The following is a 22,713-nucleotide window of genomic DNA, read 5'->3' on the forward strand; positions in this document are numbered from 1 at the left end:
CATTGATAGAAACACATTGAATACAGAAAAATCTGGGTTCAAAATGATATTGAAAAATATGCATATCCAAAACAAATTAAACATCTTCTTCACTATCAGAGGTAGTGCTCTAACATATAGTTTGAATATTGATTATTAAAGTAAAATAGACACTTACCCTAGCACAAACTGTAGACTTATTTGTGGAGCTGTTACTAAAGCTTGGACCTGTCCATTTTCAAAATTATTTTACATGAAAGAGAAACTTTTATGTATTTAAGTCCCTTTACTGGGGTTTCTGTTATATAAAACTGAACCTAATTAAAACTTAATCAATATACATATAAATGAAACTACATTTCCTCAATGAATGAGGTGGTTTCTTCCCAAATAGCTAGAACCCCTTCAGTCTTGGTGCATTGTACAATTCTTGCCTTTGGTCAATCCCCTTCATTGAAATGATAATTATAAATCAGAGGCTACACAATTTCAGCACAGAAGCTACTGGACAGACTCTTGGTTCACAAGAATTAAGTATAATTTCCATGCAGCTTTTCCATGCTGAAGGTAGCAACAGGAAGTATAAAACTATTTTAAGGATGCTGGGGAAGGGAAAAGAAAGATGGTAGTGGGAATTTTATGAAACAGTGATTTTTGAATAGAAGTTAGATGAAAGCCCACATCTAGAAGCTGTGCTGTGAAAGAACTGACAGGGTTATCAACCTCAGATTCAGATTCAACTAAGGTTCAATCAAGGATGCTCTGAGCCAGTCTTTAGGCTAGGTGACTTCCTATGTATTATCTAGTTTAATCACTAATTCCACGTCCAGTTTCCATTTTAGCCATGCATTTCCCCTTCCTTCATCAAATTTTTATCCATTGTAAATGAGATATTGACATTTTATTTTATTTTAATCACCACCCTTCTGTGGAGATGCTGGTGAAAAATAAGTGAAAAATCAGAGAAGGCCTTTGTGGTAGGCAGAAAAATGGATTCCCAAAGATGCCAAATCCTAATCCCTGAGACCTGTGACTATAGTAAGTTACATGGTAAAGGAAAAACAAGTAGCAGATGGAATTAAGGTTGCTAATCAACCGGCTTTAAGAGAGGTTCATTATCCTGGATTATCCACATGGCTCAGTGTAACACAAGAGTCCTTAAATGTGGAAAGGAGAGGAGAAGAAGAGGTCAGAAGAATGTGAGGGGATAAGAACTCCAGCCACTGTTGTTGGCTTTGAAGACAGAAGGGGGGCATGTGACATAGAAGGAGGAAAGAGCAAGGAAACAAAGTCTCCCCTGGTGTGCTCAGATAGGAGTGCAGCTCTGCTAGCAGTCTGATTTTTATGTCCATTGAGACCTATTCCAAACTTCTTACCTTCAGAATTGTTAAGATATTAAGTGGTAGTTGTTTTCAGTCACCATGTTTTTGGTAATTTGTTAGATTAGCAGTGGGAAACATGCACATGGGTATGGCCACACATTGGGGGAAGAAACCTCTCTATACATGATCTAGTAGATTCGGTGCCTCAAAGATATGAAGACAGTGGAGTTTGGAGTGGTCAGTTCTGTGATGACCTACCTGGTTGTTACTGAAGCAAGATTTGCTTTGACAAGGAATTGCTGAATAGCCCAAATGTTGACACCTGTGGTGTTCCTGCTACAGCCCTTCTTGTCCCTAAATGAGAAAGAATATTTCATTGTATGCCTATATTTTTTCTAGATGATCTATTGCTTATTTATATAAAAACCTTTAAATGAAATTTTAAAAAATTTAACAGGATTTATCTAGGTGTTAACTTTTTCCTATATCGTGTGGGCTCTTGATTTCCACACACTGAGGTACATCTTCCTACTGGGAAAGTTTTCTCCTAATATTAATTTATTGTACCTGTTTGGCCTGTTTGGGGGGGTTATTATTTTCCCTTGATTCTCTTGTCTCTGCTCTACATACTTTTCATAGTTTCACCTCTCAATTTTTTCTAATCCTTTTTGGGAGGTCTTTTCAAGCTTATTCTCCAAATCACTGCTTCAGTTTTCTTCCTTGTCAACATGATGATTTAATTCTATGATGGTATTTTATAGTTTTAAAAAAACATATTAACTCATATAGTTCTTTTGATCCCTGATTACATTTCTCTCTCATCTTTCATGCTTGTTATCTTCTTCATATTTCACCTTTTATTTCAAATGATTCATATTTTCCTAAATCTTATTGAGAGTACAACTAGAAGTGTTCTAAAATTGATTAGGCTTCCTGCAGAAATACCATATATTCCATTCATGTTTTTTTCAAAAGATGTACAGATTCTCTGTTTGTATTTCATAATGTTTCATTGGCTGCTTCCACTACTTTAAAAATATTAATTATTCTAGGAAAAGAAAGTTGTACCCAACTCTGGCAGATCATCAATAAAAATGGTCAATTACAGAACCTTCCATTTGCATTGTAGATTTCAAGACCTGTCTATCTTCAGAAAATTTGTTGCTTTGTATTTATTCTGCATCTATTAAAATAGATCCTCTGGAATTCAGGAGATAGGACTTTTGGGGGATCACAACTGATCCCTCACCCAGAAGAAAATACCTGCTTCCCTCTGTCATTATCTCTGGGCTTCTAAATCCAGGTTTTGGTAAGTGGATGTTCTTTCTGACATCTGGTACATGGCTGAGCAGCATTTCTAGTTTTCATGCCACTGTAACTTTTTTTATCTCCTTTCTTTGGGTTCATAAGTATTTTAATAGAAAGAAGGGGCAAGGGGATAATCGATGTTCCTACTTTCTAATTTGCTTCTGTTCTAAAATATGAATCCTGTGCTGTGCTATCTGGGTTCTGTCCCCTTCCCTCTGAAATGCCACTCACATTCCATAGCCACCCTCTTTATAGTAATTTCTCAGATTGGGCTCCTGTAAAACTGACTCTGAAACAGAGACTAGGTGCAGGGGTTTACTAGGCTGTGCTTGGGGTCAACACTTGGGAGGACAACAGGAAGCAGGAAGAGGCAGGGGTTGAATGGAGATATAATTCTAACAAAGGCCTCAGGCAACCCTACAAGAGCTCTGGGGCCAGGCTGGCCCTTGAGATGCCCTGATTTGGACAGGGGGCCAGGACTTTATGTCCTCAAATGGTCATTCTTTGGATGGGCATTGACCTTGGAGGAGGCATGACATTAGGTACGGCAGCTTAAACAGAGGTGAGCACTGAAGACCATCTTCCTGAAGAAAGACCTCAGTGTCATATCACGGCATCTACCTCAAGCAGTCACTGGATATAATAGCTCAATACTTTGACCTCTCATGTCATGAGAAGCTGAAATGGATTGATCAAGGTACAAGGCCAAGATTATAAATTTCTTACAATTGATATAGTAAGATAATCACCAGATGGCCTTAGCCTAGAATACTTTAGGCTAAAGACAGTTTTTGTGTGTGTGCTACTGGAATTTGAACCCAGGGCCTTTACACTGAGCTACATCCTCAGCCCCTTTTTTTTTGAGACATGGTCTCACTAAGTCACTTAGTTACTCAGCCTAGGCTCAAACTTGCAATCCTGCCTCAGCCTCCCAGAGTACTGTGATTACAGGCATCCACCATCATGCCTGGCTCCAAAAAAGTTTTTTATAATGACAATTGGTGAAGAAATAATAGACTTGCACTAGATAGATTAATCCTCCAGTAGGACATAGTTAAAGCTAACTAGGAGTCACCTGCTTTGAAAGGAGACAAAAAGAATTAATAAAGAGAATCCTAGATTTGCAAAGGAATTTTCTGTTGTCTCGATCGTCTTACATTTTGTTCAGGAGTCTAAAAGTTAAAATGATCACAAACTTTAAGCACCTGTAGTGTAGATTCTCATTTCATTTAACTCTTAAGTGAATTCCCCTTTTATGTCTTGCTACTTTGTGCATCCACAAGGCTCCAATAAATGGAAACTATGACTTAGTTACTTGGTATGTGCTCTCTCAGAGACAGTTGATTGAAATAATTCAAGTTGGAGGTTACAAACTCTATATGCAGAGGTCCAGGGGTAGAGTGCAGGTATCTGGTGAGCTCTACCATGAACAATCTGAGGTGTGGCCTCGCTCTAGCATTGGCTCCTTGCTGTGTTGATGTGGGGATCTGGGCAAGATGCTGCCCAATCATTTGATTTTTAAAGAAAAGCTGGAGCTTCAGATTCTTATGTGAAATTTCCAGATATTTTTAGTACAAATTTTTTTTCATATAGACTTCAGATTTTTAAAAGAAACTCACAACACTGTAAGACAAACAAATTTCTTAAGGGAAACTCAGGCCTGTAAACTGCCAGTTTGTAACCTCTGAGTTAAATGCTTTCAACAGAAACCTTTAGATGAGCGAAGTCAGAGTTAATATATAAACAGAATAATACTATAGTTTATTAACATATTTTAAAATGGCTTGATAGCCAACACAAACATATTACTGATATGCATTATGAGGACCATTAACTACATATTCCTTTATATCTGAAAATTGTTCAAGTCAGTAAGAAATGTTATGGCTTTTGGCCAAAGGACATTAAAAAACATTTGGAAAGCAAAAATCTAATGCTATTCAATCTTCAATGAAAATAGTGTCATGAATGCATACTATTTCATATTACCTGTATCCTATTTCAACTGGGAGTAACATTTCCCTAGTTTTAGAAGTTATTTTCCCTCTTCCCCATTACAGTCATGTGGTTCCTTTGGGAACTGCCATGTTTTTCCCTTACCTTGATTTTCTGTTCACTGTTGACTGGTCAAGTTCTGAGTGCCTGACCCAAAGGATATAGACTAAAATTCCCTGAGAAAGTTCCCTCCCTAGTGGCAGTAGCTGGCAGCGGCCATAGGGAAGAAGTTGGCCTACAGTGAAAGAAGGAAGTTCAGCTTACCTGCAGAGAGAAACAGAACAAATAATGGGAAGAGAGTCATGGCTACATTTACAATTCTGACTTTGATTATTACTGAGCCATTTCTTTATTCCTGTTCTTCCTTTGGTCTGACTGATTATGAGAAACTTCATGTCATTAGTGAAATACAAATCAAAACCACAATGAAATGCTATTTAAATCATTAATATGGCTATAATAAAAAAGACAGACAATAACAAATGTAGGTGAGGATGTAGAGAAGTCATAACCTTTACTGCTGGTGGGATTGTAAGACGGCCCAGCCACTTTGGAATACAGTTTAGAAGTTCCTCAAAAAGTTAAGCATAGAGCTACCATTATTGCCCAGGAATTCCACTCCTGGATATATACCCAAGAGAACTGGAAATATATGTCCTTATAAAACTTGCACCTAGGGCTGGGGATGTAGCTCAGTGGTTCTGGCGCCTGCCTCGCAAGTGGAAGGACCTGAGTTCAATCCCTGGTACCAAAAAACCCAAAACAAAACAAAACAAAAGACTTGCGCCTGGATGTTCATAACAGCATTATTCATAATAGCCAAAAGTGGAGATATCTCATATGTCTATTAACAGATGAACAGAAAAATAAAATATGATAAATTCACCCACTGAAATTCAGCCATAAAAGGAATAAAGTACTTGCACATGTTACATGTGGATCAGCCTTGAAATCATTATGCTAAGTGAATAGATCTTTTGTGCTCACAAAAGATCACTTATTATATGATTACACTTATATAAAATGTCCAAAGTAGATAAATCCATAGAGAAAGATCCAGAAAGAAGATTAGTGGTTGCTGGAGGCTCAAAGGAGTGGAGTAAGGAATGTTTGGAGTTTCATTTTGGGTAAAAAATATTCTAAAATAGTATAGTAATAGTAAATATTAAAACTACTGAATTGTATATTTTTAAAGGTTAAATCTTATATTATGTGAATTAATCTCAAGGCTGTTATGAAATGAGCCACACTAAATAATATTTTTACAATTTTTTATTAGTGCATATTTGTTATACAGAATAATGTGTTTCATTTTGCTATATGCATATAAGATACTCTGATTATTTTACTCTCCATTATCCTCTTCTCTTCCTCTCCCTTATCCCTTTTCTTATTTTTGTTAGTCTTCCTTCTACCTCCTCCTCATCTCTCCTTTTTAACCTTTTTTCTCTATTATTAACATTATTTATAGGCTCCACATATGAGAGAAAACACGTGTTATTTGACTTTCTGAGTCTGGCTTATTTTGCTTAACCTTATTGTCTCCAGTTCAATCCATTTTCCTGTAAATGACATGATTTTCTTCTTCATGGCTGAATAATATTCCATTGTGTATATATGCCAATTTTCTTTATCCATTCATCTGTTAATGGGCATCTAGGCTGTTTCCATAGCATAGCTATTGTGAATTGTGCTGCAGTAAACATGGATATACAGATACCACTATAGTATGCCATCTTTAATTCTTTCAGAAATATACCAGAAATGGTATAGATGGGTCAAATGGTATCCCTAGTTTTAGTTTTTTTGAAGAAACTCTATACTGATTTCCATAGTGGTTGTACTACTTTACATTTCATTCAACAGTATAGAAAGGTTCCAATTTCTCGTATCCTCCACAACATTTTAAAACATTCTTGATGATAGCCATTCTGATTGGGCTAAGGCAGAATCTCTACATAGCTTTAATTTGCATTTCCCTGAGGGCTAAAGATGTTGAAAATCTTCTCATATACTTATTGCCCATTTGTACTTCTTTTCAGAAGTGACCATAGAATTCATTTGCCCATTTATTGTTTTCTGGTGTTGTTTTATGAGTTCTTTATATATTCTAGATACAAATCCTCTGTCTAAAAAGTAACTGGCAAAGATTTTCTCCTATTCTGTGGGCTGTCTCTTCAACTCTATTGATTGTTTTTCCTTTGCTGACTTCACAATAAATTTTATCTGGTTTTCAGATAATGTATTTCTTACTTAATCAGAAACCCAATAATTAGCAAGAATGCACAAATTAAAGATCACCGCCAACTACAACATTTATTATGTACAAAGGAGAATGTAGGAGACTAAAAGCTGGAATATAAAAAATGGCTTAAAACAAAACAAATTTTAAAAGTATGAGGGGTGGGGGTTAAGAGAGGTCAGACAAAGTCCTGACCTTGTTAAGAAGGAGGCTCTGTATCAGGACGATTTCTGCATGTTGTTCAATGTCCATGAGCACACAGCTAATAACAGATGAATAAGGGCTGAGATTAGTCTGTTCTCTGCCCCCAAAGCCAAGTCCCCTAGAGTAAAGTGCACCTGCCCAGAGAGGGTGTGTTTTTCTAATCTGCACAAAAATGCTATGTCACCTAGTGACAGATATTGATACAGAAAGAAAATAATAAAACAATAGATAAATAGTGACCAGTGGCAAAGTAGGGGTAGTCAGAAAGGGGTGGGGCAGTTAGAGAAGTTTATCTTACAAAAATATCACTGGAATTGGGCCTTGAAGCATGGGCCCAGTTTGCTCACCTTAGTAGATAGAAGGGGAGTGAGGAAGACATTAAGTTTATTGGTACATTGTAGTAGGTATAAAATACAGTTACATACATCATTGGGATCTTGTACCTTTACATGAGTATCTTGGTTCTTATTTTTTCCCCTTCCCTTGCCATCCCTTCACCCCCTCCACCCTCCCCTATTTGCAAAGACTTTGTTTCCATTTCTTTTCTGTTTCTCATATTTTTTCTTTTCCCTTTTTTCCCTTCCCCTATCCCTCCCACTTCCGCTGCTCCTTCAGACCTTTACTTCTTATTACACAATATCAATTATACATTTTAAAAATTACAGTATCAAGATCTAGGAGACATTACCAGAGATTTTACAGAATTTAAAAGGATATAGAAAGCATATAACAAAATTCTGTTCTGAATTAAATTTGACAACTTCTAAGGAGTACCTTGGAAGACAAATTAATGAAACTAACTCTGGAGGAAATATAAAATTTGAATAGCAACTATTAAAGAAAGTATATTCCTAACTTGAAAACCTACCTGTATGACAACAACAGGCTCATATACATTTTAACTGATAAATTATATCAAACATTTAAAGCAGAAAACAAAAGGAACACTTCTCCCCTCATTTTAGGAAATCAACATTGTGCTAATCCTAAAACTGGATAAAGATAATAGAAGAAAAAAATATGAACATAGATAGAAATTTGTTTAACAAAACAAACTATTAGAAGTCAGATCTGGCAGTATGTAGAAAGTGGATTCATACAGGGATGGCAGTGTTGGTTCAGCATTGCAAGATCCACCCCCAAAAGTCATCATTTTAACAGAGGAAAGGAAAAAGCCATATGATCCTGTCACTAGTTGGAGAAAAGTATTGGACTAAATTCTACAGCTGTTCATGGTAAAAGCTATCAGGAGACTAGAAGTAGGACAGAACCTTCTCAGCAGATCAAAGACATGTACTCCATACTTCCAGGAAAAATGCCTTATATGAATGGAGAAGATACAATGCTTTCTCTCTAAGGTGGTGAACAAGGGCAGATATGCCTACTCTTCATCTGTCCATTAAACTTTGAAACACAGGCCAAAAACAAAATAGTTTTAAATGACACAATTAGGATAGGATTGGCAAGGTAGAAGTAAAATCTTTATATGTAGATGAAGTGATCATCTTCAGAGAAAATACTAAGAAATCTCTAGGAGCCCCGAGAACTTATATTTGAATTTAGCAGGATTAGAAAACACAAGGTATGTATAAAAATTCAGGTCTGTGTATACTTGCTATAAATGAAGAATTGGATATTGAAATGTAAAAGTTATGTAGGAGTACAAAGGACCTAGAAAAGTAAAAAGAAAAAGAAAAAAAAAACAGTGTTGGAAGACATTTAGTACCTAATTTTAAGACTTCCTCTACAGCTACAGTAATCAAGGCAGTGTTGGAGGAAGGAAAGACATATAGATCATTGGAATAACACAGAATCTACAAATAGAACCACACATATATGGTCCACTGAGTTTTGAAAGATTATTTGACATTAACATTTTATAGAATATAAACTCAACTTAAGAGCTGAGGAAAAGATAGTGTTTTCAGCAAATGGCACTAGAACACCTGGTATCCATATATAAAAAATTAACCTCAACCCTTTATTTCCATACATAAAAATAACTTGAAAGGATCTATGAACCTAAACATGAAAGCCTAAAACTATAAAACTTTAAGAAGAAATTATAAGGGAAAATGTTTATGAATTTAGGATAGGCAAGAACTTCCTAGGATACAAAATACGTGATGTATAAAAGAAAGAAATTGATAAATGAGATTCCACTAAAATGTAGAACTTTAAATGACACCGTCAAAATGAAAAGTAGTCCTTAAACAGACCATATTTACAATGCATATAACCTATGAACAGAATATATAAAGAACTCTTACAGCTCATTAATAGACAACCCAATTAAAAAGTAGACACAAAAAGATGATAAATAGCCAGTACAGCCCAAGGAAAGGTGTGCAACACTAGAATCAGAAAAATACTAATCAGTACAATAAAAAGATTGAATTATACACTCATTAGGGAGATGAAGTTTAAAGTTTTAAAAGCCTTGTCATGACTTTTTCTTTTTGTTGGATTCTCCCCCTTTGCATTTAATTTGTCATGCCCAATGGATTCATTCTGCTGGGCTTCCTGGGGTTGTGATCCTCATTGTCTTTTCCTAGGATATTGTCTAAAATTTTTGGAGTGTTGGTTTGGTATTCATGAAGTTCCTAAGGTGCTCTTTATCATGAAAGTATCTTATTTCTCCATCAATTTTGAAAGATAGTTTTGCAGGGTACATCAATCTGGGTTGGAGGCTGTTTTCTTTAGGGCTTGAAATACGTCACTCCAAGCTCTTCTTGCCTTGAGGGTTTGTGTTGAGAAGTGTGCTGTGATTCTGATGGGCTTTCCTTTGTATGTGATTTGTTTCTTTTCTCTCACTGCTTGTAGAATTTTGTTCTTCTGTTGGGTTTCTGGAATCCTAACTGTTATATGCCTATGTGTAGATTTTTTTTTGATCAAAGCTAGTTGGAGTGCTGTATTGCCTCACTTATCTGTATGTCGAGTTCTTTTCCCCTGCTTGGGAAGTTTTCTGCCATCACTTCTGTGAACAGTTATTTTATGTCATCTGCACTCTCTCCTGTTTCTTCATTGACTCCGATCAGTCTTGTGTTATTCTTCTTTGCATCGTCTAGCAGCTGCTGGATTGCTTTCTTGTGGTCCCTTACAATTTTAAAGCAATTTTTCTTTTCCTGGTCACTAATTGCAATCTTATGTTCTACATCTGAAATTCTGTCCTCACATTGGTTCATTCTGCTGTGTAGGCTTTCAGTGGAGTTTTTAATATCTTGGAAATCTGTTTGCATCTGTTCTATGGATTCCATTTGTTTCCTATGTTGGGATTCCATCAAGTTCCTCAGCTCCTCTATTTTTTTTAATCTGTGTCCTCTCTAGATTTATTAATCATGTCTTGCACTATGGGCACAATCTTTGGTGTTATCTGAGAAATTATTTCTGATTTCATTTTTTCCAGATCCTCTTTTGTTGCCAGTTCAGAGAGTCCAGGTGGTTGAGTATCAGATTGTTCCATCTCGTTTCCCTTTGAGGTTGGTGTAGGTGATCTGGAAGTCTGTTTCTGAGGCTTGTTTATGTGTCTTCTCGTTTCCATGGCAGGGAGGTGCTGCTGGTGCCTGAGTGGCTCACCTTCTCTGCCTGGGAGTGGTGGAATGGTGGCAGGGGAGCCTCCTTCAGCATGCTGGGACTGGCTCACCTCCTCTACCCTAGGAGCAGTGAAATGGTGGTGGGGGAGCCTCCTCCTTGGTACTGGGATTGGCTCACCTCCTCTGCCCTAGGAGCAGTGGAATTGAAATAATTTTTATTGATAATCAAATATTTCAAAAGAAGTTCTATAACAATTATGTTACCATTTAAAGAAAAAATTTTCCTAGTTTAGAAAATGTAATCTTTTAAATTTCAGACTGATATTCCTAGTATTTTCATAATCTCATGTTTTGAGAAAGTACTGACTCAGCACTTTATATCTATCCACAAAGGCATGTAATTTATGAGCATAAAATAATATGTACTGATTTTTGTAAATACTTTTTAAATGAGTTAAAAGTCTAATCCTATGAAAGACTGAAAAGAAATTTAATGCCTGGTGTACTATAGATTCACAGTAATGGTGAACCTTTTACTCTTTTCAATGATAACAAAGAGCCCTGTGTGACACACATGCTGTAGGTTCACTACTGCTGGTATAGAAATTGACCAAGGAAAGATTTTAGCCTGGTGCCAAAGGTAAAATGACATTTCTCTATTGCTTGTCTTGTGTGTCAAAGTGTGACTTTTTAAACTCATATTTTAAACATTGTTGATGGAAATTATGCCCATATTTCCACATAAAACAGTATATATATTGAGTTTGTATATTGAGTGAGGTGCTCCTTTATTTCAACTGATTTACTGAAAATAAATAATAGGAGCAGCTTGGAGCACAGATTTTGATTGTCAGATAGACCTACACTACAATTCCTGTTCAGCCACTTACTAGCTGTTGGTCTAGGATGTATTATTTCACCTGTTTAAACTCTTCAACTTCCTCATTTTGTAATGATTAGATGAACTAATGTGTAGAATACATTTAGTGTATTAGGCATAGAGTAACAACTCAAATGATAGCTGTGAATGGCAGTATTATGTTACATAAGTGCATAGTATTGAATCTTTTCAAACCTTCTTAGCTCTCGTCCATCTTTAGTTCCTTGTAACCTAAAAACCTAAAAGTGTTCAGGTTGAACCTACAGGTTCAATTATCTGCACTTGAACATTCCCTTTTATGTTTGTGATTTGCCTCATTCTCTTTGTTAGATTGGACTCTCCCAAATTTAAAGACCTTACCTTTAAAAGACTCATGTGTGCTTTTATATCCTGGCATTTTTGTGTTTTGCTCATTATTTGTGGGGAGAAGGGGACTTGTGGGGAGTGAGGAGCTGAGGAGAAGTTGAGCAGAGGGGAGTTCCTGTTTGCTGGCTTCTTCTATTTCTTCCAAAAGAACTGAAAAGAGGTAGATGTCCTAAATACTTTTCTATATTACCTTTAGGATTCTGACATTAATTAAAACAAAAAAAATTGTGCCACAACGGAACAGGCAATGTTCTATATGGAATTGATATGGATGAAACACAAATATGCAAAAATGATATTACCAAACAGAAAATGATTAATACCCTGAAAATTGCACAAGCCAAATATTTCAGGTTTTGTACAAGGAGACATTTACATATGGTTAAGGAATTTATAGAAGTTTCATAGAAAAGTGAACAGTTCAAAGAGTAAGATGGAGTAGTTTTTGATAGATCTTGAGGAGATACAGCATTAGTGCTCCAAGTATAGGAAGAGTATCAGCAAAGATATAAAGATTATACTCCTCTGTGTCTGAGTTTCTAATCTGGGCTCATCACTGGGATCTAGGTGTGTTTAGGTTTGCCTGGATCATTAGGTAGCACCTAAGATAGTCCAGTCTATTCAGTTACACTGAAGTAACAAAGAGATTGATTGGCATACACTTCTAGTTTTAATGCTTTTATATAATCACCTCCCCGTGTGTGCACACTAGATCTAATGGCTCAAGAACAAGGCAGAAATAATGGAATGTCACCTCTGAGATTACACTATAAAAAGACTGTGACTTCTGCCTTAGACTCTCCCTCTCTCTCTTTTAGATCTCTTATTCTGGGGGAAGCCAGCTACTGTGTTGTGTTGTGTGTAGACTTATGGAGAGGCCTATAGGTCAAGAAAGCAATATTTTTGGCCACAGCCAGTGAAAACCTAAGGTCTGCTATCAGGTGTGTGGGTGAGCTTAGAAATAAACCTCCCACCAGGTCAGGCCTGAAGATAACTGCAGCTACAGTAGGCACCTTTTAAAAAAGTTTTTCTTTTCTTTTCTTTTTAATTGATAAATAGTAATTGTATAATTTATGGAGTATGATATGGTGTGCTTTACTACTTGTATACATTGTAGAATGATCATCCTAGGCTAGTTAGCAGACCTATCACCTCAAATATTGATCATTTCTTTAGAATAAGAACATTAGCTTTCTTTCACCTGTCTTGAATTATATAATACATTTTTAATTATAGTCACCAAACTGTGCAGTAGATCAACAGAAATTATTCTACCTAACTGAAACTTTGTACCCTTTGGCTAGTGCTTCCCCTTCCTCCATCTGCCTCATCCCCAGCCCTCTGCCTCTGCTTACCATTATTTTCCTCTCTGCTCAGTGAGTTTGACTTTTTTAGATCCCACATATAAGTGTGATCATATATATTTGACCCTCTGTGCTTCAGCAGACACCTTGTTGTAGCTTGGGAGAGATCCTGAACCAAAGTCATTCAGCTAAGCCATACCTGAATTCCTGATACACAGAAGTTATATGGTAATAAAAGTTTTTGTTTTAAATTTCTAAATTTGAGATGATTTGTTATGTGGCAATAGATAATGAATACACCTTTCAAATGGATGAATGAGTTTGAAAGAATGCTTGAGAGACCAAAATGATTTTAGGTAGGGTCTTTCCAGGAGGCTGAGGGTTTTGAATTGATGGGAGGTTCCAAGAACCACATCATTCTGTAGATGTGCATCTGAAGTTCACAGATGTTAAGCAATTTGTGAAACAAGAGCTAAGAGATGTTAAGCAACTAGACTTCATACCTTATGTATGATTCTGGTAGGAAGTATGATCAAGGGCATATGTTTTGTAGTGCATGTAAATATAATTTATTTCCCAATAAGGATTTGATGGCACAGAAACTGAGATGGAAAAATGCATAGCGTATCTCTGCAAGGCTGGGAACAGCAAAGTTAGGATATTGAAAAGCCAGAGGAATGACAGAATCTTAGCAAGGCAGCAAATGTACTTTTCATGTCTTTTTCTTATATTCTGGAAGTTTTCAAAATAAACGTTAACACATTGTGGAAATGTGTGAGCATGAAAGAGGAGGCAAGTAAAGCAAAAAATACAGGTGCTGAGTGTGAAGGCTGAGGTGGTTCAGATGCTTTGGAATGCCTGCAATAAAAGCTCACTCAACTAAATTTACCCCAAAGGTTATTTATTGCCTCAAGTAGCTGCTACTTGCAGGAGTGCATCTCATTCCAGGTAAGGTGGCATCCAGGAGCACAGACTATGTCACCAGGACTTTTCCCTTCATTTCTTGGCTCTTGTCTTTCTACTCTTTTCCTAAGTTTTATTCATTAATTACATATTTTCCATGTTTCCCTCTTCTGTTGTTTTGTATATGTGTGAATAAGTGGTTGCCTTTAAACATTCAAGACATAATCAGCAGGGTCTATTCTTCAAATAATAAAGGTAAGACCCCAAGTTTCATTTTACTACCACACTCTCCCTAACACCCCCCAGGCTCACATTACTATGATACTCTCTGAAATTTTAGTTTCACTTTGATTTTAAACATATAATTTAAAAAATAGACACTGGAGGAAAAATGTTTATTTATGAATAGATTAAACTGAAATAAATGTCCCAAGAGTTAGAATGTTGAAAGAGAGGGAGAAGCAAAAAGTTTCTCCTTTTCTTCTCTTTTGTGTCTTCTAGGGGGATAGTTTCTAGAACGACACAGAAAAGTTTCTGCAGTGTGTTTTACCAACTTAGAAAATAGTTAAAACCAATTATGTTTGTCTAAAGAAAAGCTAGGACGTTATTCTCTTTCTCCCCTTCAAACCTTAGTAAAAAGTCCAAAGGACATAAAAACCAACAACTGTTCTCAAAAGTTTGTAGATGAAATATTATGACAATGTCCACTAACATGGAGAACAAAATATATAGCAATCATGGTTCTTCTGGGCAACTGCACATTTATAATCTGAAAATAAAACAGTGACATAATATCAGTTAAAAGAAGTAAGAATAAACTCAAGCTTTAACAGTTAAAATCTGAGATCAATAATCAGGTAGAGTTTTACTTTGATTTTGGAAGAGATGCAATTAGCTCTTCTCCTTAATAATTTTAGTTCATTCAGCGCCCAGGAGGAGGCTCCCCAGCCACCATTCCACCACTCCCAGGCAGAGAAGGTGAGCCACTCAGGCACCAGCAGCACCTCCCTGCCATGGAAACGAGAAGACACATAAACAAGCCTCAGAAACAGACTTCCAGATCACCTACACCAACCTCAAAGGGAAACGAGATGGAACAATCTGATACTCAACCACCTGGACTCTCTGAACTGGCAACAAAAGAGGATCTGGAAAAAATGAAATCAGAAATAATTTCTCAGATAACACCAAAGATTGTGCCCATAGTGCAAGACATGATTAATAAATCTAGAGAGGACACAGATTAAAAAAAATAGAGGAGCTGAGGAACTTGATGGAATCCCAACATAGGAAACAAATGGAATCCATAGAACAGATGCAAACAGATTTCCAAGATATTAAAAACTCCACTGAAAGCCTACACAGCAGAATGAACCAATGTGAGGACAGAATTTCAGATGTAGAACATAAGATTGCAATTAGTGACCAGGAAAAGAAAAATTGCTTTAAAATTGTAAGGGACCACAAGAAAGCAATCCAGCAGCTGCTAGACGATGCAAAGAAGAATAACACAAGACTGATCGGAGTCAATGAAGAAACAGGAGAGAGTGCAGATGACATAAAATAACTGTTCACAGAAGTGATGGCAGAAAACTTCCCAAGCAGGGGAAAAGAACTCGACATACAGATAAGTGAGGCAATACAGCACTCCAACTAGCTTTGATCAAAAAAAAATCTACACATAGGCATATAACAGTTAGGATTCCAGAAACCCAACAGAAGAACAAAATTCTACAAGCAGTGAGAGAAAAGAAACAAATCACATACAAAGGAAAGCCCATCAGAATCACAGCACACTTCTCAACACAAACCCTCAAGGCAAGAAGAGCTTGGAGTGACGTATTTCAAGCCCTAAAGAAAACAGCCTCCAACCCAGATTGATGTACCCTGCAAAACTATCTTTCAAAATTGATGGAGAAATAAGATACTTTCATGATAAAGAGCACCTTAGGAACTTCATGAATACCAAACCAACACTCCAAAAATTTTAGACAATATCCTAGGAAAAGACAATGAGGATCACAACCCCAGGAAGCCCAGCAGAATGAATCCATTGGGCATGACAAATTAAATGCAAAGGGGGAGAATCCAACAAAAAGAAAAAGTCATGACAAGGCTTTTAAAACTTTAAACTTCATCTCCCTAATGAGTGTATAATTCAATCTTTTTATTGTACTGATTAGTATTTTTCTGATTCTAGTGTTGCACACCTTTCCTTGGGCTGTACTGGCTATTTATCATCTTTTTGTGTCTACTTTTTAATTGGGTTGTCTATTAATGAGCTGTAAGAGTTCTTTATATATTCTGTTCATAGGTTATATGCATTGTAAATATGGTCTGTTTAAGGACTACTTTTCATTTTGACGGTGTCATTTAAAGTTCTACATTTTAGTGGAATCTCATTTATCAATTTCTTTCTTTTATACATCACGTATTTTGTATCCTAGGAAGTTCTTGCCTATCCTAAATTCATAAACATTTTCCCTTATAATTTCTTCTTAAAGTTTTATAGTTTTAGGCTTTCATGTTTAGGTTCATAGATCCTTTCAAGTTATTTTTATGTATGGAAATAAAGGGTTGAGGTTAATTTTTTATATATGGATACCAGGTGTTCTAGTGCCATTTGCTGAAAACACTATCTTTTCCTCAGCTCTTAAGTTGAGTTTATATTCTATAAAATGTTAATGTCAAATAATCTTTCAAAACTCAGTGGACCATATATGTGTGGTTCTATTTGTAGATTCTGTGTTATTCCAATGATCTATATGTCTTTCCTTCCTCCAACACTGCCTTGATTACTGTAGCTGTAGAGGAAGTCTTAAAATTAGGTACTAAATGTCTTCCAACACTGTTTTTTTTTTCTTTTTCTTTTTACTTTTCTAGGTCCTTTGTACTCCTACATAACTTTTACATTTCAATATCCAATTCTTCATTTATAGCAAGTATACACAGACCTGAATTTTTATACATACCTTGTGTTTTCTAATCCTGCTAAATTCAAATATAAGTTCTCGGGGCTCCTAGAGATTTCTTAGTATTTTCTCTGAAGATGATCACTTCATCTACATATAAAGATTTTACTTCTACCTTGCCAATCCTATCCTAATTGTGTCATTTAAAACTATTTTGTTTTTGGCCTGTGTTTCAAAGTTTAATGGACAGATGAAGAGTAGGCATATCTGCCCTTGTTCACCACCTTAGAGAGAAAGCATTGTATCTTCTCCATTCATATAAGGCATTTTTCCTGGAAGTATGGAGTACATGTCTTTGATCTGCTGAGAAGGTTCTGTCCTACTTCTAGTCTCCTGATAGCTTTTACCATGAACAGCTGTAGAATTTAGTCCAATACTTTTCTCCAACTAGTGACAGGATCATATGGCTTTTTCCTTTCCTCTGTTAAAATGATGACTTTTGGGGGTGGATCTTGCAATGCTGAACCAACACTGCCATCCCTGTATGAATCCACTTTCTACATACTGCCAGATCTGACTCCTAATAGTTTGTTTTGTTAAACAAATTTCTATCTATGTTCATATTTTTTTCTTCTATTATCTTTATCCAGTTTTAGGATTAGCACAATGTTGATTTCCTAAAATGAGGGGAGAAGTGTTCCTTTTGTTTTCTGCTTTAAATGTTTGATATAATTTATCAGTTAAAATGTATATGAGCCTGTTGTTGTCATACAGGTAGGTTTTCAAGTTAGGAATATACTTTCTTTAATAGTTGCTATTCAAATTTTATATTTCCTCCAGAGTTAGTTTCATTAATTTGTCTTCCAAGGTACTCCTTAGAAGTTGTCAAATTTAATTCAGAACAGAATTTTGTTATATGCTTTCTATATCCTTTTAAATTCTGTAAAATCTCTGGTAATGTCTCCTAGATCTTGATACTGTAATTTTTAAAATGTATAATTGATATTGTGTAATAAGAAGTAAAGGTCTGAAGGAGCAGCGGAAGTGGGGGGGATAGGGGAAGGGAAAAAAGGGAAAAGAAAAAATATGAGAAACAGAAAAGAAATGGAAACAAAGTCTTTGCAAATAGGGGAGGGTGGAGGGGGTGAAGGGATGGCAAGGGAAGGGGAAAAAATAAGAACCAAGATACTCATGTAAAGGTACAAGATCCCAATGATGAATGTAACTGTATTTTATACCTAAAATGTACCAATAAACTTAATGGGAAAAAATAATAATAATTTTAGTTTGCTACCAGTCCCTTATTGGGAGTGTTAAGAGACTGGAGTTTCTCAAGTTTGCTTGATTATTGCTCAACATAGAATAAGAAACAAACATGTGGCAACTGGTTCTGGTTAGGTGAAATTAGTATTTACTCAGGCCTGCTAATATAGAAGCATCTGATTACAGGCCACTTTTACAAAAATTAAATGTACCATTGCTTTGATCATTTAATCATTGCTAATCACATTTCCCATTTCTCCGTATGTCCCCCAAGTATTATTTCACTCTGTAAACTTCACTTTTCTTGAGGTTTTATTTGTTCCTTCTTTCAGAGCTAGAACATTTTGAAGTAATCATTGCTAAGTTAGAATTTCCTCTGACAATGTTGAAATATCATGGCAAGAGATGGAAAGCCATGGAAGTGTTAAATTTGCTAGAAGTTTCTTAGCTGATAGCTGTTTGACTAACCTATCTCCAGTATCACTTTTATGGGAAAGCTGCTTTGCTAACAATAAATTGGCAGTGTTAATTGGCAACCTTAAGTAGCTGTTGTTTTATTTTCTCTTCTAATGTTTTGGGTTCCCTCCACCCCCACCCCATGGATCTTTTAGAATATTCTGTCAAGATATCTCAGAGAAAACAAACTTATCAAGAATCAGCGAGCTTCTTTAGTATTATAACCAGAGTTACTATCAGAATATGTTCACTGGAAAACCTGTTTTACAAGTGGATTTTTATTGTGTTTGCAGGAAATTTTGATGCCAAATGAATCAGCAAAAGTATTTTCTAAATCCTACTGAAACCACAAATCAATTACAAATGAAATTTCAAAATTACATTTTGATACAGAATTTCTTGTGCAGTAAAAATAATGGGTATATATTAAATGTACTTACACATTATTAAAGTGAGCCACTATTCTATATATAACACTGATCTTATGTGCCAGTTAAGAACACACCTTTTCAAAAGTTTATTTTAAAGCCTGGAAAAATCAAACACAGTCATTACCCAACTGTCTCCTAGTCTGTGAAGCGAATTGCCTCATTGAAACCAAGTTACCTCTAACAGATCCCCCTATTGTACATGGTTAGCCAGTGTTAAATTTTTCCAAGTGATCCTAGAACTGACTCAAGCTTTCTGAGCACTTTGGACTAGGGATATGTTTTGGTTTGGCTCACAAACCTAAGATTTCTCTGGTCTTAAATAGAACCACCAGGCTTGCCCTGGAAGATTTGAATAACTTTTTCAAATGGGCCAGACACTGTGCTATGGAACGAGGATAAACAGATGGTAGAAACAGTCTCTGACCAAAGTTCACTGTAACTTCTTACAATACCTTGTTTAAAATGGGGCCTTGTGGTTTTGGGCTGGGTTAATGTTAGGTAAATCCAAACATTCTTGTATTAGACAAGTATTCCAATTACCATTTAAATGGAATAGTCATATAAAGTTTTACCTCTCTAAAATGTGCAAGTATAGAGGAGTCACAGTATTTTTAAAAATACATAAACAATTTATGGGATTACCATGAAAATTCTAACAAGTAATCATATATGGGCATAGTACAAAGCATATAATAAACACATAATGATAACTGCTTGAATACTAGTTTAGTACCTTTTGTGCATCACAGGCTATATCCATCAGCTATTGTATCACAAACTACTGTATCCCAAACTTCAGGGAAGGAAGACAATGACCATTTATTATCACTCAAGAGTCTACCAATTAACTAAATGGTTCATCTGGTTGTATCTGGACTCCCTCAAATATTTGCAGTCACCTGTGTTCAGGCAGTTTTTCTGACTTTGAGCTGGGCTCTCTCGTAGTTGTAGTGCTCAGGAGGATGGTTGGCCAGAGACATGGCTAGAATGTGTCACCTGGGCTCCGTGTGGTCTTATCCTTCAGCGAGTGAGTATGGACCTGCTCACATAGCAGTCACAGGGTTCTGAGAGACAGACACAAAGCAAGCACAGCTGCTTGAGGTCCGATCTTGAGACAAATGTATCTTTTTTCTACTACATCTTATCATCCATAGCAAATCACATGCCCAACCCATATTCAAGGGTGTAGGGAAAGAGACTTCACCCTTTTGTGGGAGGAACTACATGGTCACATTGCAAAAGGAAGTTTAGATAATTGCGGCCAGTTTTGCAATCAATCTACTGCTATTTCTTCAATTAATATAAGAGAAAATATAAAAGTGAAAGAGTTCATTTATAAGCAGCTGAATAATGATGCCTGTATCTGAGGCTTCCATTATTTATGTTTCAAGGTGCCTCGTTTCTCTGAGCACCTCCATGCCACTATTTAGTGTGTCCTATATGTACCTCTAATAAATCCTTCTCATGTCCTTTTAAAAAAAATTTTATGTTTCAAGTTCGTTCTTTGGTTCTTTTATTGGCACATGGTAGGTATTGTGGCTATCGGACATACATGTATGTGTGTTTTGTATATGCTTGTTTTGTGAAATTATATATAATCATATAAATGTGAAAGGATAGATACATACATACATAGATAAATACATACATACATAGATAGATACATAAATAGATCTGACTAGCTCGCAGAATCTAAGGATGATCTTCAGCAATGACAGGAACTCTGGGGTAACCAGACTCTAGACAGCAAGAACTAAAATAATAGTCCATTTGGGGCACTGCTATTGGTATTCAAATGTCCTGAAGAGAGAGAGTCCAACTGGCTCTGGGTTAGTGCCCAGACATTGGCAAAGGGAGGACCAGTCTCTTTGACTCTAAAGTTTCACCAAAACTATATGAAAAAAGGCTGAATGATTTTTCAAAGTAAAATGGGGTTCACTGCCAGATGGAAGGAATTAGAGAGACAATATGTTTCTTAGGAGTTGTGTAAGTTAGGGATGTTCCTGGCTGCTGGTGACTTTACCCATAGAACTGTTATTGTCATTGAGTAGGAAGCTCCAAAGTAGTGATCCCAGAATGCACCCAGAGGCTCACTAAAGTCCTCAAGAACTCTAGTATCTCCTTCTTTTCCACTTAGCTATCTAGAATATGACAGTAGTGTTCTCCCCTATATGGCTACAAGATGGCTGCTGCAACTCCACCATTCTGTCCTCACAGGATAGCATCTCTAACAGAGAAGAGAGAGGAGGAAGCAGAAAAGCTTTTGCTCTGCTTGCTTCTTTCTGCCCCACATCCTTTAATACGCTTTCTGTTACATCTCATTGACCAGAACATGACCATTTTAAACCAATCACTGTGGAAGGGGAATGAGATTGCCATAATGGGCTCAAACCAATGTTAGGCTTCTCAGGTTGGGCACATTGTCACCTGTGTCTGAGGTTTTACAGTGCCTCCATTCTCATTTTCTGGGCCTTGTCTCTCATTTCAGCCCCAGCTGAGATCAGAGCAAGCTTCCTTGGACATGGGACCTGTGTTATTTTACAGGACCCTTCATTTAAAAGGACTCTCAATCTGTGGTTTGATGCTCTGCTGGTGCTGCCTTAAGTCTTAATTTTTAAACAATGAGCCTTGCCTTTTCATTTTGCATGGTATCCTGAAAATTACCTAGCTGATCCTGGCCAGCTCATTTCTCCCTTGAGGCCTCTTGGTCCAAACACACACTGTTGCTTTCTCTCCTGGGCTTCCCTGAAGCTGTAGGCACCACTGCTTGCTCAATCAGCTGGTGACATGGACAGTTTGGAAGGGAAATTTTGACCAGTTCAGGATAGAACCAATGGAAAAATGCTCCTGTGTGCCTTCATGGGCCATCTTCACAGTTCTTACCAGGCCTGGAGGAATTCAGCTTCATACTCTTCTGCAGTATCCTTTACAACACATCTATCTAGTAGCTTTCCTTCCTTCTTTGTCCCACTCTCCCTGGATCATCTTCCAATAAATACTTGCATGTTAGTCTTATCTCTGACTCTGCCTTCAGGGGAAGCTCAAATGCTATGGAAATACTGTTTCCTCACTGGTTAAGCAGCATCAACAGTGCCAGCCAGAGTGCTCATGGGATTATAAAGAGGAGCAGCTCCACATCCTGTATCCTTGACTTCCAAAACAGAAATTCATGACTTGAGTAGTTACTGGGTGCCAGATGCAGTTAATTTTTCAGATATATTTTCTTATTTTAGCTGCACAACAGCTATTTCTAGTAGGCATCTTTATCTCTATTTTACAGATGATAGTACTGAGGATCAGATAAGTTGACTGACTTCCACAAGGCCAGTAAGCAAAAGACCTAGAATTTTAATACAAGTGATCTAGGTATTTTTCCTACAATATTACCTTGCTAAAAGGAAGGACACTTGATCCATAGGCCAACTGGCTAGCACTGTGGGGAGGTGGAACAGCCTGGCTGTGAGCCCTGTGGCCACTCATAAAGTGCAAAGTTTTTCCTGAAGAGCAGCCAGCGGGAAGATGGGCTAGCAGAGAGAGGCTTTCCTGTCTGCTTTTGGTCCTCATATAAAAGTGTTTGCAGCAGGGTTTCAGGAGCAGAGAGTTGTGACCAGCACA

Source organism: Heterocephalus glaber, unplaced genomic scaffold (assembly GCF_053883595.1).
Source record: "Heterocephalus glaber isolate CG9 unplaced genomic scaffold, H.glaber_assembly_v1.0 deba00001497, whole genome shotgun sequence".
NCBI classification, from domain to species: Eukaryota; Metazoa; Chordata; class Mammalia; order Rodentia; family Bathyergidae; genus Heterocephalus; species Heterocephalus glaber.